The following is a 12,046-nucleotide window of genomic DNA, read 5'->3' as shown; positions in this document are numbered from 1 at the left end:
TCATGTGGAAATAACTGGTGGGAAACTGGGAAACTTAATATCCTCATGTTGAAATAACTGGTGGGAAACTGCATATCCTCACGTGGAAATAACTGGTGGGAAACTGGGAAACTTAATGTCCTCATGTTGAAATAACTGGTGGGAAACTGGGAAACTAAATATCCTCATGTTGAAATAACTGGTGGGAAACTGGGAAACTAAATATCCTCATGTGGAAATAACTGGTAGGAAACTGCATATCCTCATGTGGAAATAACTGGTAGGAAACTGCATATCCTCATGTGGAAAAAACTGGTGGGAAACTGGGAAAATGAATATCCTCACATGGAAATAACTGGTGGGAAACTGGGAAACTTAATATTGAAATAACTGGTGGGAAACTGGGAAACTAAATATCCTCATGTTGAAATAACTGGTGGGAAACTGGGAAACTAAATATCCTCATGTGGAAATAACTGGTAGGAAACTGCATATCCTCATGTGGAAATAACTGGTAGGAAACTGCATATCCTCATGTGGAAATAACTGGTGGGAAACTGGGAAAATGAATATCCTCACATGGAAATAACTGGTGGGAAACTGGGAAACTTAATATCCTCATGTGGAAATAACTGGTAGGAAACTGCATATCCTCATGTGGAAATAACTGGTAGGAAACTGCATATCCTCACGTGGAAATAACTGGTGGGAAACTGGGAAACTTAATATCCTCATGTTGAAATAACTGGTGGGAAACTTAATATTCTCATGTTGAAATAACTGGTGGGAAACTGGGAAACTTAATATCATCATGTGGAAATAACTGGTGGGAAACTGCATATCCTCATGTGGAAATAACTGGTGGGAAACTGGGAAACTGCATATCCTCATGTGGAAATAACTGGTGGGAAACTGGGAAACTTAATATCCTCATGTGGAAATAACTGGTAGGAAACTGCATATCCTCATGTGGAAATAACTGGTAGGAAACTGCATATCCTCACGTGGAAATAACTGGTGGGAAACTGGGAAACTTAATATCCTCATGTTGAAATAACTGGTGGGAAACTTAATATTCTCATGTTGAAATAACTGGTGGGAAACTGGGAAACTTAATATCATCATGTGGAAATAACTGGTGGGAAACTGCATATCCTCATGTGGAAATAACTGGTGGGAAACTGGGAAACTTAATATCCTCATGTGGAAATAACTGGTAGGAAACTGCATATCCTCACGTGGAAATAACTGGTGGGAAACTGGGAAACTTAATATCCTCATGTGGAAATAACTGGTAGGAAACTGCATATCCTCATGTGGAAATAACTGGTGGGAAACTGGGAAACTTAATATCCTCATTTGGAAATAACTGGCGGGAAACTGCATATCCTCATGTGGAAATAACTGGTAGGAAACTGCATATCCTCATGTGGAAATAACTGGCGGAAACTGCATATCCTCACGTGGAAATAACTGGTAGGAAACTGCATATCCTCATGTGGAAATAACTGGTAGGAAACTGCATATCCTCACGTGGAAATAACTGGTGGGAAACTGGGAAACTTAATATCCTCATGTTGAAATAACTGGTGGGAAACTTAATATCCTCATGTGGAAATAACTGGTAGGAAACTGCATATCCTCATGTGGAAATAACTGGTGGGAAACTGGGAAACTGCATATCTTCACGTGGAAATACTGTACATTGTTCTAAAACATGAAAACCCATGCAATAATATAAACCCTCATGAAACCCATGATTACATCCCTTTAAATCATGAAAATCCACCATATTGCGGGCATCGGCCTAGCCATGCAAATAAATCACTGTTGTACACCATTTACGAGGCTCAAAGTAGCTCCACACTTCATTGGTAGACTACCTCCACCTAGAGCCTGTTATTTGTTTTGCAAAAATCCACAGCTCCCAGTTCTTCTGGTCCAATCAGAGCAGGGCTGTGTGAGATCTGACTGTCAGTCATTGTCTGGTGCACACTGACGAGCACAAACTCGATGAGAGGGTGCTCGGTGGTAGTGGGGGAGGGGCATGAGAGTTGTAAACATTCAAAATTTTGACTAAGTCCCCTCAATCTGTCAGACTTGCCAACTGCAGCTTTAAGGAACATGGATGTGTTTATGAGGGAGGAAAAAAGAGAGGGGCTTAGGCTTGCCTTTCATTGCGAATGTTTTTTCTCTCGTAGAATAACATGTTTGTGTGTGCAATGCATTGTGGGTAACGTAGTGTGAAGTTGTGTAGTTCAGGAGTAGCCAAGCAACGAGTCAACAGCATGCTGTTGCAAAAGTGCAAGCAGACAGCGTCACTTGTAAGGAGATGGAAAAAAAAAACATAACGTTTAATTGGATCTCAACAGTGGCGCTTACAAGGAGAGGAGAAGAAGTTTGGTGTGAAATTGACCTAAAGTGTGTTAAAACATGATACAGAGTGTGAACTTTTGTCTCATAGCTCATCTCTGCTTGTCCCCTGCACTCCGAAATCTGGCGCTAGTTAGCCGATGCTACCAACAGGTTTTCGATGGGGGTGCCTCGGGCATCGGCCTAGCCATGCAAATAAATCACTGTTTTACACCATTTACGAGGCTCAAAGTAGCTTCACACTTCTTTGGTAGACTTCCGAGGGCCCTGACATTTAAAACGAGACATTGAGAACCTTGAAAAACCACTGGTAGTTTATTTATGTAGCCCAGGGCAGCACTTTGTACACTTTTTCTGATACATTAGATCATTTCCTTCTCCCCCTTTCTGTCTGCGCACATTCACGGTCAGGCATTAGGGCCCAGCGGGAACGTGGTTAGGTTAATGAGGTCTCACTTAGGCCTTAAAATGTCATCTGTAAATCACCTGGCACGAGACGCCGAGCCTATTGTTCATCCGAGTGCACCTGTGTCGTTGGCAAGCGTGGCCTACTTTGCCTCCATACTGGAATGTTTGTGGATTGTATCGGATGTGCGTTTAAGTCTTTATCTTCATACTGGATTGTTAAGTCAAGCAGCCTCGGTGGTGGTGTGAGCCTAGCTGTAACGCCGTGCCTGCAACGAGACGAGTTTCATACTGGATTGTATCGGATGTACGTTTAAGTCTTTATCTTCATACTGGATTGTTAAGTCAAGCAGCCTCGGTGGTGGTGTGAGCCCAGCTGTAACGCCATGCCTGCAACGAGACGAGTTTCATACTGGATTGTATCGGATGTACGTTTAAGTCTTTATCTTCATACTGGATTGTTAAGTCAAGCAGCGTCGCTGGTGGTGTGAGCCCAGCTGTAACGCCGTACACGCAATGAGACGAGTTTCGGGGTTAAGTGAGTCAACCAAGGTAAGGTTGCTCTCTTTCTCTGGTGAGTGTATTTAATGCTTCGGGTGTTTGGTATACATGAGATTAACTACGATCATTTCCTAACATGGTAACTCCCATTTCTACTCTCAGGAACGAGTCTATATTACTACACGGTGGCTTGCCGCGGCCGTGGTCCTAATTGGTGTTGCTACGATAGAGGGGGGCACCACTGTTTTTCCCATGTTGATTTTATTGTTTTTTATTAAGTTTGTTTCTTATTGAGCTCTCGTGAATTTAGTGGGCTATGTGCAATATCTGACTAGGCCTAGGTTTCTGACTAGTGTGTGCTGTCGCAAACTGAAGAGGCATATTGGGTTAGTGCAATATCTAAGGTGACCTCTAATGTGTGTCTAGTGATTTGCATTAGTTGGGTTAATATTCAACGGGTTTGTGCAATTATATCTATGTGCAATTATCAGTGGCTATATGGTAAGTGCAATACCTTTCAGTCTTTGATGTTAGTACACAGGTTAACTAAGGTGTGTGTGTGTGCGTATAGCCAACCCCAGTTATTCTCACCTTTGTGTGCTGTGTATCTTGGGCACTCTGAATAGAAGTTAGCTTCTCTTAAAGTGGCAGCTGCATTTATTTTCATTTGTAGCCTACATTAGGTGTTTTGTTTGATTTTGTTTAGTGTTTGCTGTGAAACATCTTTGCTGTGTGGTGTGTCTTATTGGTTGGTACCATCACTACATCTCTGAGCCTCAGTACTGGCTGTTGAGTACTGGTTGTATTGAGCTGAAGTCCTGGACTATTGCAAATTTGCAGTGTACTGTCTGACCGTTGGATGTCATTTATAATCCTTTAATAGTAACTTATTTCAGTGACTATATTGTTCCTATCTACTAGTGTTTGCATAATGATATCTGCCATATTTATTACTTCATGCCATTTTGCACAATATCTGCGATACTACTTACTGCCATTTTGCACAATATTGAGATCGCTTTTTTGCACATTGCCTACGATTACCCTCACTGGTGGCGATTTATAGCCCATTGTCTTCCATGTGTATAAAAATAACTCTGTGAAATAAATAAGAATTTGAATACATGACGGCTGTACCCTGATCAGTTTATTCTCTTAGTGAACTTGCTGGGGAATTGACCTAGGGGTATGGTATAGGGCCCTCCCACCCTTCTAACCGGGAGTGGCATAGTCACTGTTTAGAACATTATGCTACAGGCCACATTAACAAGATGATTTATACAGGGAGTACCTTCAGGAAGTTTACTGTTCGCCGCCATCTTGAATTTAGTCACGATAAGTCGAGCGACGAGTACGAATGAACAGGTATGATAAGGGATCAGATTCCAAAAAAATAATTCTGTGGAAATGCATGGATTCCAGTTGCTTCCAGTAGCGCCAGATTTCGGAGTGCAGGGAACAAGCCGAGATGAGCTATGAGACAAAAGTTCACACTCGGTATCATATTTCAACACACTTTAGGTCAATATCACACCGAACTTCTCCTCAAAATATGAGCAAGTTAACGTTAAAGTTCTTTATTTGCAAATATGTGGCTTTCAGTTCAAAGTTCACAGAAAAATGTACGTGTTCAATGAACACCAACTTTAAATTGTAGCTAGCGTTAGCTGCTAACTAGCTCTATTGACTTTAACCACATAAACTAGCATGGTCATCTTTCCTCAATGAGTGGTAATGTGTAATGCTCCCCACACACAAAAAAAAAACTTTGAAGAAGTTTGGGGGCATCTGTTTGAAATTAAACAGGAGGCGACGACTGGACCAGACATTAGCAGCTAGCTGCTAGTTCTAACATTAGACCCCCCTCACCTAATGCAAAGCAGGAATGATGTCGATATGGTCCTACTATATGTCACACAGATAGGCCTACCATTTTACAGCTAGAAGCTACCGTTTAGCAACCAAGTGTACAATCAATAGCAGGTATATTTTTATAATTCAGTTAAAACTTACCACAAGCGAAGAGGAAAGGTGAGCAGGTTGGAAGTGAAGCAGGCAATATGTTGCACTGGCTGACTGAAAGTTTTGTAAGGTAAACGGCTATTTGGACTGTTCCAAATAAATCCATAGACAACTGAGATCGTTTTACTTAGATGTTTGTTTGCTTTTCTTATAGGTTACACACAACACATGTTTTACACATGCTAAAAATATTACAATCAATTGTCCACAGCACATTGTGTTTAATTTAAAATATATGAATCCCCCTCCCATCAAATGGTCTCACATAGAAAGCAGTGCCCCCCACCCGCCAGCACCCTACTAAAACGGTATGACAACTTACATCTAATGTTTGCCATTTAACCATTAAATCCAACCATAATACAAATGTTGATTCAATGACATTTTTTCAACTTTTAATTTTTTCAGTGGTTGATCCACCATCAGCTTTCAACTATAACCGTAAATCAACCATTTTGACCAAAACTCAACGTTGATATAACATCTTTTGCTATCTGCAATACAACCAGCGGCAGCACTGAGGAGGAGTAACGCCGGTGATCTACTAGCATGCGATGAGAACTCCGCGACGCAGTATCCCTATTCATTTCTATGAGAAGCGAATTCCGCACCCGCACAGGATTCTGGGTATGCAGTGCGACGAGTGCGACGGTAGTGTGGTTACCGCCAAAACAACGTACAGAAACATGGCAGATGAAAAATTAATCATAACAGTGTCTACATTTCCGTGTTTGTATGATGTGTCGCTAGAATCATACAGGGACAGGGATCGCATGCTAGTGGATCACGGGCGTAACGGCGCTGATCCACTAGCACGACACGACATATGCATGTGTCGCGCTGCCTCCCGTCGTTCCCCACACTGAAAACAGCAGTGAAAAAATGTTGCGCGTCATAAAGCTGGGCGATGCCCATTTTTATGAAAATGAATCCGTTGATCCGTTGGTGTTTCTGGTGAGGATTTGAGTTTGCATTGAGTAGTTTAAATAAAACAAGATTTCGAAATGGCTTGCATAGTTTGTATAGGCTATTAATGTGTTAAGTACATGCCTAAAATTGTGGTCCACATGGAAAAACACTTAAGACAAGTTAAAACGAACTATAAGCTGCTAACTGACATATTAAACGAAACGTCCACACACGACTGACGGCGCTGATCCACTAGCACGACACGACATATGCATGGTGTTGCGCTGCCTCCCCTCGTTCAGTCGTGTGTAGGCGTTTCGTTGCAGGAGTGGTGGTAAATGTATTAGTGACAGTAGGCTAACATAGTTGAAACACGTGTCAGTCTGTTTGTCCTGTTTCATTTTGAGTAGGCTAAGTGTTCAACATCAAAGTTCAATATGGATTTAATTTCAATCATAGCCGTAGTAATATTTAGATGGGGTTTTTTTATGTCAGGGAGAGAACTCAGTTGGGGGGGGGGGCTACTGGCCTGTTTGGGGTCGCCTGGCCTCGGCCTGGAAGAACCAAAGATTCCAAAGTGCTTTGCATGACAGAGCTTGCTCGGTGGGTTCCAACCTGACGTACGACTATTTCCTTGTGGTAATGCCGGGGAACTCCAAGTAATCTGAGGTTTAAGAGTGATGAATTTTCAAAATTCCATGACCAACAGTCTCATGTCTTTCTTTGCCAATGATCAATATAAGCAGAAGTTACTTTTAAGTAGTTTTTAAAGACTGGACGCAGCTTAATGTTTCATGGTTTGACATGAAACTGTTAATGAGAACTAGCCTACTTAAGAAAGTAAAAAAATGTGGGCCTAGCTTACTTATTCCATAATATCAAAACAAAAAGCAAAGGCCTACCAGAGCGATTGAAAAATTCTTACAGCGAACCGGACCCCGACGCACAGCGGAGGGCCCTGAATGGACTTATTTTCCCAATAATGACTGGCGTTCTATACATTATCCGGCTTATTACACGGCTACTTGCCAAAACGAAACAATAAACTCCCCACGATGTGACTCTTTAGCCTACATAGCCTAGGCTATAGCCTATTTGTTACCGTTTCATCGTGGCTTTTGGTGAGAAACAAATAGGGTGCATCCGAATACCCATACTAGCGTACTGTACAGTAGGCGAGACGTAGTACGTCACAGTAGTAGTACGCCCGAATTCGTAGTAGGCAACGACTAGTAGGCAAAAAGTACCCGGATGGCCTACTACCTCCACAGTATACAACGGATGGTCACTACGCTATCCCACAATTCAGCGGGAGCCCGATAACCGTAGAAGACGACGAGCCGCCGGGAAAATCAAATCAGACAAAATGGCTTTCACGATGGAGGTCACGGCAGCTACTTCTGCCGAAGTAAGTATATTAGGAGAAATGTTGAATTTAAATGTTGGGTGTTTCGAAAATACGTTATGTATATCGGTTGAGTTGAGGTAAGTTGTATTTGCTATTGTATTAGCTGCTATCGGGAGAATACATTTATTCAGGTAAATGTTCGTCAGTATCTCATTATGTCCGTTTTCATTTTGGTGTATGTTTTATTTTACTATCGACTTTAAAGTGGAATTCGTCATGTACGTTAAATGTGTTGTGTACGTTAAATGTGACGATTGGTCAATTGCGGGCAATTGTATGTAACGTTAGCGTTATTTTGGAGTTCTACACTGATTAACGTTAACACTAATGCTGTAACGTGAGCGGAGCTAAATTTGTTATTTTGGAGACCGCTGTGCTGTGTGTGTCGAGGGTAATATCGTGTGCATTCCTGTGAAGAAAATGATTACCTGTTAACGTTAGTTTTGTAGTACAATTGTAGTAAAATCTTGTTTTTTTGCTGCTGTAGGGACTGACGAGGATACATGCCGCCTCATACGGTGGCGTAAAGAAAATGAGCTGCTGTTCACTGGGAGGCGAAACGCGGCAATGAAAGGTTTTGAGTAAGTACAAATAGATTTGTGATTTAAAACTGCAGTAACACAAAGTAATACTGTAAGTAATGTCAGCAAACGTTGTTCAGAGCATCTCAATGTATGCCTCAGGTGCATTAAGTTAAATGCCTTGCTAACAAAATGTAATAAGTGTGTCTGATGTCTTACATGTCCAGTAATAGTTTTTGTTGTTGTGGCTGTTTAACCTGCAGGTAATATGTACAGGAAGCCGGCCTTGTAGGGAAGGTCTCTCCCACTTCTGTTAAACGGAAGTGGGAGAACCTAAAAATGAAGTATAAGGTAAGTTGTGAGTAATTTCAACAGGGTTATGTGTATTACATTACTAATATTCTTTTTCCCTGGATGAATTAGATTTAAGATTAGATTAGATTGAATTCAACTTTATTGTCATTGTGCAGAGTACAAAAACAAATGCAGTTTGCATCTGTTAGAGCAGAATAAATATGGCCATGTAGTATAAATAATGTATGGACAACATGTATAAATATGTGCAATATAGTAGCAGTAATATTATAATAGCAGTACGAATCATATAGATAAAAGCAGGATATTAACAGAATACATAATAATAAAAAAAAAACCAGAATAAATATGGATATTGAGTATGAACCATACAGACAGATATTTACAGCTGTGTGGTAAAAATCATACTCCTTGTGAATGTCCCATAGGAACTACGGTCTCCCCCATCTGGGGTGAGCACCAAGGGTGGGGAGGCAACAGCGGCATCCTGGAAATGGTCATGGATGAGGCAATCGGCGGGAGGCCATCAATAAGTCCTCCCTGCTTGATTGCCTCATCCAGCCAGGGTGCCGCGGTTGTCTCCCCACCTCTCCTCCCCGTAAAAGGAGGGCTGGGGGCAGCTCTGGCGTAAAGGAGCTGTTGGAGGAGAGGGAGAGGAAAGACAGAGAGAGAGAGAGAGAGATGCAGGAGATGGAGGAGAGGCGATGGCGGGAGCTGGTGGAGAGAGAGGAGAGGCGAGAGGCAGAGGAGAGGAGGGAGCAGCGAGAGAGAGAGAGGGAAGAGAGGAGAGAGAGGGAGGCAAATGAGAGGGAGGAGCGATTCCTCCTTCTCCTTCAACAACTTCATAAATAATAATAAATAACACAACTAAAATAACTTATATATAGAATATTACACCAAAATAAATATTTATTGAAACATGTATTTTTGTTTAATTTGTATGTACCATGTTGTGTAAATGAGTAAACTGTCACATTTGATAGAACCTTTAATTGATAACTGGAGCTGAATGGATTATTTAGTAGAGCAAGCAAGACCCGATCAGTTCAAAGCCCACTCACCACATCAAGGTACAGGCCAAGAGTGGGATGTTAGTAAGACGGGACAAAACGGAAGACAAGGTTAATGGTATTAATTTCACATACAGTGTAAGTGTTAACAATCGTTGACAAATCACAAACAAACTGCACAAAGACAAACATGGAGCAGTCAGCCCTTACACCAGGTGGCAGATTCGCAGATTGCATGTCTCACTTGGGATCCGTAAAGGCCCTCCTGCAAGTGTAACACGCACACTGACTGTAGGCCTTCAACCTGGAAATTAAATAGAAACGGCAGCAGGACTGGGCACATTAAATAATAATAAAAAACACACACAGGGATGGCACGACTAACAGGTGGCAGATTCGCGGATATGTATTGTGTAACGCACTACAAATATGTATTAGTGATTAACACACTACATTTTCCTACAGGTAGTCATGCTCATGAAGTGCTGGGACCCTCCGCACAGGAGCAGATACTGCTGCAGCCAGATAGATTGTCCCGTATATGGTCACCACGCCTTGTCTCAATGGCTCTCTCGTCTGCTGGAACATCATCAGCATCGTCCAAGTCATCGACATCAGGCTCGACAATGTCCCCGTTGGCGATGCAAAGGTTGTGCAGAATGGCACAATCCGTCACAACCTGGGGTACAAAAGCAGGACTGACCTCCAAAGCTTTAAAAAAAAAGCGAACGCCACCTTGCCTTCATCATCCCAAATGCCCTCTCAATTACATTTCTAGCCTGTGCGTGCCGTTTGTTGTAGTGTGCATGTACAGGGTTCCGGACTGGTTCTCTATACGGTGTCATTAGACACATAGGCTCGCTCAGACACGGATACCCACCATCCCCAAGAATGCACCATCCTGCAGGCGGGTACAAGCCCCCCGTATACACAGGACTGTTTTTAAGTATTCTGGCACTATCAGCTGATGGTGGCTTTATGCGGATGTGGCAGCCATCTATGGCCCCCACTGCCACATTAAAAGCTGGGGATTCAGCCCGTTCTGCAAAACCTGCACCCACCACAGGTTCTGAGGAAACACAATAACCCTCCGGAGAATGGCCACGATAGCCGTGCAGATCCGGTGGACAATGTCGTGTACCGTGGACCGTGGTATATCAAATCCTTGGTTACCACTGGGTAAGTTGCTGCATGGACAAGAAAAAACAGAAACACAAGTATCTCTATGTCTCTCTGCCATCCATGGTCAGAGTCTGACCTCAGTGCCGCAGTGACCGCAGTGATACTCTGCCGTGACAAGCGGAGATCACCCTTCAGATCCTCACCACGGAAGTACGACCGCAGGATGGGAACAGCTGTATTCAGCTGGCAGTAGGATGTTGGGCCCAAAGTCTGTCAATGAATTATTGGGCAAATTTGTAAAAAATAAGAAGCTGTATTATTTTCATATGAAAATGTAAATGATGAAAAATTAAATGTTGTGTACATGTGAACTAATGAATGAACTCAATCCTGTTCCTGATTAACTTGTTCTCTCATTCAGTGGTAGCAGCTACATGTTAATTATTTAATAATTCACATAATTAGTTTTAAGTTAGCTTACATTGCCAATTAATTAAGTAACGTGGGTTTTATCTCGGATTGACAGTCTATAACAGCCCTCTAACACTGATGAAGGGGAGAATAAAATCATGCCTTACCCAGCTCCTAGAAAAATCCATTAAGAGCTGCCTGTAAGTCGCTCTTCGCGATGATACACGACGACGCCTTCTGGCGGCGATGTCAAGTGCCATTAATTGGAATGGTATGCTATGATTGTATGCCTACTACTCGCTCGCATACATAAATAACGTTCTAAATTGACGGTTGAGTAGTACGTTCTAACCGACGTTAGTATGTACTATTCGGATGCACCCATAGTTCGCGTCACCCAAAGTTCCAGTCATTGCGCAGTAATATGAAAGATGTAAATTAGAAGCACAAAGCCCATTTTCCTTGACAGCAGTCTGTTATACTTAGCAACGGTCTGTTATTGACAATTAGCAGACCACCGAACGGTGGGAAGGCCCATTCAAGTGAATGGAGCATTCTGCAGCACTCTGAAGAGCCGTGTAATAAGGAATGTTAACCTGTTGAGGAGTGAATTATTTTCCTGGTTCCTTCTAGAACTCTACGCAAACGATCTATAGTTTCAGTGTTCTTTATACAGACTATGGGGAAAATCTCTGAGGGTAATTGTCGCATCATAATATGGAACTTTCGGATTGCGAACATTCTAATCACATATTTGTGACCCTACTCCTCAACAGGTTAAAACGGAAGCCTTGTGGGAACAACTATGATGCTGATAATGGAACTCTCTTGAAACGGTCAATTCAAACTGACAGCGCATTAACATAGGCTAGTTAACAGCTGATGGCATAGGCTAGGCCTATACAATGTTTATATTTAGATACAGCTTTAGGCCATTGATTTCATTAAAGCATATGCTAATGATATTGATGAGGGGGTGTTTACAAGGTGGAGACCTAAAACCATCGAGCTGCGCACATACAAGTTCACGTTCATTTGTGATTTATAATTGCCACATCTGGAAGAGTGGT

The sequence above is a fragment of the Alosa alosa genome, chromosome 14 (assembly GCF_017589495.1).
Source record: "Alosa alosa isolate M-15738 ecotype Scorff River chromosome 14, AALO_Geno_1.1, whole genome shotgun sequence".
Lineage (NCBI taxonomy): Eukaryota > Metazoa > Chordata > Actinopteri > Clupeiformes > Clupeidae > Alosa > Alosa alosa.
Note: the sequence above shows the minus strand (reverse complement) of the source record.